The following is a 7,602-nucleotide window of genomic DNA, read 5'->3' as shown; positions in this document are numbered from 1 at the left end:
GTGCTGCGATTCACGGGGTTGCAAAGAGTTGGACTTGACTGAGCAACTGAACTGAGCTGAACTTAAGGGTATAGAAAAGTTTGAATTATGTAATTGTTATGGGAGGACCTCAAGATAATCTCCCAAACTGGACCTGATTTTGTTTCCTTTTTGTAGGGAAAAAAAGAAATTTAATTGGTTGAAAATATTATTTTCAAACAAAGTAAGTTAAGGCCTATGCATCCATTCCAAGAAATAAGTTGTATGTATATCTTAGTGAAAGGAGTCTCCTTTATAGAAAGGAGACTTAAGCAGTTTTTGAAAGTCTTTTCCTGATAATTTTTGCTTGATTGATAATTATGCTTCTAAAACTTCTTTGTTAATTTTACTTCTGTGAAGAATTATGCCATCATTTTATATATAAATATGTATATACATGTAAGATTTAATTTTGATTTTTATTTCATTGTTGTTGTTGTTGTTCAGCTGCTCAGTTGGGTCCAACTCTGCGACCCCATGGACTGCAGCACATCAGGCCTCCTTGTCCCTCACCCTCTCCCAAAGTTTGCCAAAGTTCATGCCCATTGCATCGGTGATGCCATCCAGCCATCTCATCCTCTGATGCCCTCCTCTCCTTCTCCCTTCAATCTTTCCCAGCATCAGGGACTTTTCTAGCGAGTTTTCGCATCAGATGACCCCAAATACTGAAGTTTCAGCATGAGTCCTTCCAGTGAATATTCAGGGTTGATTTCCCTTAAGATTAACTGGTTTGATTTTCTTGCTGTTCAAGGGACTTTCAGGAGTCTTCTCCAGCACCACAGTTCGAAGGCATCAATTCTCTGGCTTTCTGCCTTCTTTACAGTCTAGCTCTCATAACCCTATGTGACCACTGGGAAGACCATAGCCTTGACTGTACGGACCTTTGTCATCAGAGTAATGTCTCTGTTTTTCAGCACACTGTCCAGATTTTTCATAACTTTCCTGCCAGGAAGCAATCATCTTCTGATTTCATGGCTGCAGTCACCATTCACATTGATTTTAGAGTCCAAGAGGGGGAAATCTGTTAGTACTTCCACCTTTTCCCCTTCTATTTGCCATGAAGTAATGGGGCCAGATGATATGACCTTTGTTTTTTTAATATATAGTTTAAAGCCGACTCTTTCATTCTCCTCCTTCACCCTCATCAAAAGGCTTTTCAGTTCCTCTTCGCTTTCTGCCATTAGAGTGATACCATCCACATTTCTGAGGTTGTTGATGTTTCTTGTTGTTATTTCATGGTATTAATTATTTCATGGTATTTCATGGTTATATGCTGGAAACACCCTCAAACTTCCACCCTGCTTTTTGAGTATTCTAATTTACACTAGTTCAGTTCATATTTTGATATAGTTAAGGATGAATATTTTGATACTTTGGTAACAGCTGAGGGTGAATTACAGTGTAAATGTTATCTACAATTATAATTTACAACGTAAAATGTAAAGACTGGCTCTCTTTAACAACTCAAATTTCTCAATATCTTATCATTCAGGGCTTTTTTTTTTTTCATGGCTACACCTACTTCACAGGAAAACTGGAAGCATGAAGACAATAGACAGTGAGGTATACTCAGATGTATTATAGACATTGATGTATAACAAGCACAGTCAGGAGATAGATTGAAAGCAGGTGTAAGCAAGCCCAGGAGCCATAGCCATGTTGGTAATCATGAGAAGGTTATCAGTTTGACAGTTCATGGTGGATAAAGTTGGAGTTTGCATGCTCAATAGTGTCTGACTCTTTGTGACTCCATGGATTGCAGCCCACCAGGCTCCTCTGTCCTTGGAATTTTCCAGGCAAGAATACTGGAGTGGGTTGTCATCTCCTGCTCCAAGGGATTTTCCCAACCCAGGGATAAAACCTTTGTTTCTGGTGTCTCCTGCATTGGCATGCAGATTCTTTACCATTGTGCCACCTTGGAAGCTGTGGATAAACATAGGCTCATCCCTAAATTACAGTAGTCAGGTAATTTATAAAGGTTTTCTTTGCCTTTGAGTTGGCTAAGCCTTTGTTCTTGATCTAAAGTCTAACTTTTTAAGAGTTATTTCCTTTTATGACAAACAGCTAACTAATCCTTTGGGAAAGGGAGTTTCTTCCCAGATTTGTGGCTATTAATACAATTTTATTAGTCAATGGGAAAATTGACAGGCACATTTAAATATGTGATAATTGGAGGTGGGATGTTGGCAGACCTTGGTTAATCACTTATATCATTAAAGTGTCTAATTTGAAACAAACAAATTTAAAATCCCTGTTCTTGTCCAGAGGTGATGGGCTATGGAGTGAGGAAAATATATGCTAAATTGATGGTTAATATGTGTTTCAACTTTATCAGTTTGACTTAATTCAAGTTAGATGAAACCAACCATGGTTGGTGCACCAAGGTGAACACCAACCACAGTTCTCATTAGGGCTTCCTGTTACTGTTCTCATTTTAATAACATGTGCTGCTGAAGCAGGTGCACTGTAATTGCTTCAGCCTGTAGAATCCTATCTTGGACCTTTATTTACATAAAGAGATTGGAGAGGTAAATATATGAATAAAAAACTGAGAGTTATCCAAAATTTATGGATCAGAAATAAACTCTGACTTATTTTATGTTGGTTTCATAAGTAAGTAATAGAGGGAAATATCTAGATATGTGTTTGTCTGAACTTGGGAGACGTTTGTAATGATTATTGATTCATGGATGAGTTAATTAATTAAAAACTCTTAATCTCTACCCTGTCCTGATTCTAAGCAGCAGCTTGAGTAAAAATTTTATTAGCTAATCTTGATACCCAATATAGCTTTTTCCTGCTTATCAACTTCCAGGGCTGGAATTGCCTAGTAGTAGAAGGCAATGGTACCCCACTCCAGTACTCTTGCCTGGAAAATCCCATGGATGGAGGAGCCTGGTAGGCTGCAGTCCATGGGGTCGCTAAAAGCCAGACACGACTGAGCAAATTCACTTTCACTTTTCACTTTCCTGCATTGGAGAAGGAAATGACAACCCACTCCAGTGTTCTTGCCTGGAGAACCCCAGGGACGAGGGAGCCTGGTGGGCTGCCGTCTATGGGGTTGCACAGAGTTGGACATGACTGAAGTGACTTAGCAGTTTCTTACCAAGTAGGTGAAATTGTTCTACAGACTCTCTTCATTTCAGAGAAATGTAAAACAAGTAAAACAAGTGAGCACTGCCATTGACCTCAAAATAGTTAAATCAATCACAAATGGTTAACTTTGCACCTTGTGTGGAAAGAAAGAACAACCACACGAAGACCACAATTTCTAAGTAGCAATTTTACAGCAAAGAATGCCAGTAGCATGGTTTTTTTTTTTTTTGCATTAATGCAAATTAACACTATTAAGTGAGAGACTACATATGGATTTCAGAAATAAACTAGTTCTTCTTTTTACACATTTTTCTTCCATATAATTGCAAGGTCTATAAACAATTGTAGAAACTATATATTTTTTTGCTCTTTAAAAAATATGGAAAAAATGGGATACTAATCTTGTTTCTAATTTAGAAATTCTTAACAATTTTTAAGATGTGACATTTTTCTTTTCTACCTGTTCTTTACATTAGGTACTTGCCAATATTAATGCATACATTTATATGGTCATCCATCAATTAATTATCTGTAGTAGAACTTTTCATAAACCTCTTCTTAATCAATTTAGATGAATTAAGCTTCTCACACAACATATGCTACCTAATGCCCTTGGCATGCTAAAAGTGTATTGCTCATAGGATATGCTCTATTTTGCCATGGAATATTTACTTCTAGCAATTGGACTGATGACTTCCTGCAATCACAAAAGTTTAAACAAATATAATGTAAACTGATGAAATATCTAAAGAAAAAGCCATTGTAATGAAATCTAAAATGAATGCTTTGGAAAGACTTGATATATGTAAATAGCTAAAATTTTTGTTATGATTATAAAAAGCTGAAGAAACAGTAAAAAATTGGAAAAGTTTGACTCTCATATTGCCTTACAAATGTGTTTAGTTCTATTTTTACTTCAAAGACACTGACATTGGGAATTGGTGATGATGCATTAAAGATGGTTTATATAAGAAAGTCTGGTCAATATTCCAACTTATCTCTGGCCAATATGAAGTTGGTGAATGGAAGCTTATATTTTAAGGCAAAATATGATATACAATGTTTTTAATCTATTTCCTTTATGTATATTTTTATTTCCTTTATTATATTATCTTTATGTATATCCTGTATTTTTAAGATTTGTTAAATAATGAACTCATTTTTTTACCTTTCTCATATCATTTCCCTTTGATATTCTTTTCTAAGAATTATAGTTAATTCACAATGCTTCAAGTATACAGAAAAGTGATTCAGTTATACATATGTGTGTGTGTGTGTGTATATATATATATATACATATATGTTCTTTTTCAGGTTGTTTGATTTCAACCTATAATGAAATGAACTCTTTGACTGACCTACACACTATGACTACAGCTCATATCTGTGTATCTGTTTGTAGCCTTTTTCAATAAAGAATGAAAGCTGCATGATCAAAGCCATCACAATAATATTATCTATAATTATACCAAACATTAAAATAATACATATCTAATTCTAGAATTTCTATTCTTTATCATCATATCATCAAATGAAAATACTCTTAATAAGATGTGGGCAAATAAAAAGTTTGTCTTTTCTCCTTGCATTCAAATTCTAGGTGTCTATTTCTGTGTCTCTTGCTATGTTAGTTAGACCACTGGGCTGATTGGAAACTATTTTTGTATCAATATTATTACAATAGTAAAAGAATCTAAATTTATTTTTCTGTAATTACTTATAATAAATTTATATTTTAAATTTGAGTCTAAATCAACAGCATTTTTATGGCACTTTGCTTCTTCCTGAAATTGCAAAAAATATCTGTTCATTATCACATGACTTTTCTACCTTTGTTTTGGAGCTATCACTTTTCTCCATCTCTTGATTGTAGTCTGATCTGTATCTCTGTATCTTGGCAAAAGCCAGTTACAACTCTATCTTGCATTGACTTGTCATCTGTCTGTGCATTATTTTATTAATTGGTTCCATGGTTCTAGTTAGGAGTTTTTCATTTTGTGGGTAGAGAATGACTTCCAGTTTGAATCAGAGGTATGAAATGATCCTATAAGACAGAGTCTAGGAAGCTGTATGTCCTGCATTAATAAATTAAACATGCCTTCTGGCTGTATCATCTTGAAGTTTTATTACTACTGGGTAATCTTTTCATATCACTGTTGTATAGATCTTAAGAACACCTCCACATTTTCATTTTCGGTGGCTGGTAAGCTTAGTTAGAATTTGAAATTGAATTTTTATCTATCTTTTTAATTTATGTTATATATTTATAAGTATTGTTATTTTTAAAATATATATATGATATGTGACTCTCTCTCTGTATATATTTATCTCCTGATACATAGCATGGAAGGGATATGACTGACCACTTCTCACAAAAAGCAAAATTGATGGTCTGATAAATAAAGGGAAATAATATGTATTTTTCCACTAAACATGATCTGAATTTGCTATTTATTTGTTGTTGTTTAGACACTAAGCTGTGTTTGACTCTTTTGTGACCTCATGTGCTGTAGCCCACCAGGCTCCTCAGTCCATGGGATTTCTCAGGCAAGTATACTGAAGTGGGTTGCCATTTCCTTCTCCAAGGGATCTTCCTGAGCCAGGGATTGAACCAGGGTCTCCTGCCTTGGCAGACTGATTGTTTACCAGTGAGGCACCAGGGAAGCCCATTTATTTTATAGAGACATCTAAATGAGCAAAAACTCCTGAATATACTATGAAATTCTCATTATGATCCTAGAAAAAAAGTTCTGTGTATCTGCAAATGATAGTTTACCATAATAAAGCAATGTTTATGTAGTTCTTCAGTCCATGGTGCCAGGTTTCAGCCTGTCTTCCTTTGCTAATGATTTTATTTTTACTTTTATCTGGAGTGAGACGTAAATACATAAGTCCTCAGAATGAAAAATACATCTTTTCTATCAAGCTCAAACAATATCACATAATTGTGAAATCTACAACTATACAATGTTAAACCTAGGGATTTACTTCAAAGAGAATTATTTTAAGAAGAACTCTGACAAAATTCTAGAAAAAAGCTTATCTGAGGAAGATAAAGCTATTTTCTATTGCCTAAAATTTTTTCTACTTCTCTTTAATTTTTTAAAAAGGTCTTATATAGATTCTTTATATCTGATAAAATTCCACACTATTTTCTTTATATCTGATACAATTCTTCATGTACAGATGGTCCTCCTGAAACTTTAAGGTTTGACACAAACTCAGAGATTTTTAATGTTTACATTTAGAGGATCTGTTCTTGAAAGAGTAATGAAAGGTTTTTTTTTAAAATAAAAATATGCTTTATGTATCATTATTATTATTAGGAGAAATTTATAGCCAGCTATTTCTGAAAGGGAAATGGTGAAGGTTTTAAATCATCTTCCAGTTGCTTTTTGCTTCTGGAACCAGGTATGCTTCTGCATCATGGTTTCAGAATGATCTATACAAGCTTAATATTGCACTTTATATTAGCCACAGCTTCAGATCCAAATTCCTGCCCATCCTGTCCATGTCCTCCCTGTCCATCACCAATTCCCAGAGTCTATCCAAAACCATGTCCATTGAGTCAGTAAGGCCATCCAACCATCTCATTTTCTGTCCCCTTCTCCTCCTGCCTTCATTCTTTCCCAGCATCAGGGTCTTTTCAAATGAGCCAGCTCTGCATCAGGTGGCCAAAGTATTGGAGTTTCAGCTTCAACATCAGTCCTTCCAATGAACACCCAGAACCAATCTCCTTTAGAATGGATTGGTTGGATCTCCTTGCTGTCCAAGGTACTCTCAAGAGTCTTTTCCAACACCACGGTTCAAAATCATCAATTCTTTGGTGCTCAACTTTCTTCACAGTCCAACTCTCACATCCATACATGACCACTGGAAAAACCAGAGCCTTGATTAGATGGACCTTTGTTGGCAAAGTAATGTCTCTGCTTTTTAATATGCTATCTAGGTTGGTCATAACTTTCCTTCCAAGGAGTAAGCTTCTATTAATTTCATTGTTTCAATTGCTTTGTCAGTTGCTTCATTTCTTATTATTTTCTCCCATTCTGAAGGCTGTCTTTTCAACTTGCTTATACTTTCCTTCGTTCTGCAAAAGCTTTTAAGTTTAATTAGGTCCCATTTGTTTAGTTTTGCTTTTTTCCATTACTCTGGGAGGTGGGTGATAGAGGATCCTGCTGTGATTTATGTCAGAGAGTGTTTTGCCTACGTTTTCCTCTAGGAGTTTTATAGTTTCTGGTCTTAAATTTAGATCTTTAATCCATTTTGAGTTTATTTTTGTGTATGGTGTAGAAAGTGTTCTAGTTTCATTCTTTCACTGGTGGTTGACCAGTTTTCCCAGCACCACTTGTTAAAGAGATTTTCTATTCTCCATTATATATTCTTGCCTCCTTTGTCAAAGATAAGCTGTCCATAGGTGTGTGAATTTATCTATGGGCTTTCTATGTTGTTCCATTGATCTATATTTCTGTTTTTGTGCCAGTACCATAC

The sequence above is a fragment of the Ovis canadensis genome, chromosome 5, assembly GCF_042477335.2.
Source record: "Ovis canadensis isolate MfBH-ARS-UI-01 breed Bighorn chromosome 5, ARS-UI_OviCan_v2, whole genome shotgun sequence".
NCBI lineage: Eukaryota > Metazoa > Chordata > Mammalia > Artiodactyla > Bovidae > Ovis > Ovis canadensis.
Note: the sequence above shows the minus strand (reverse complement) of the source record.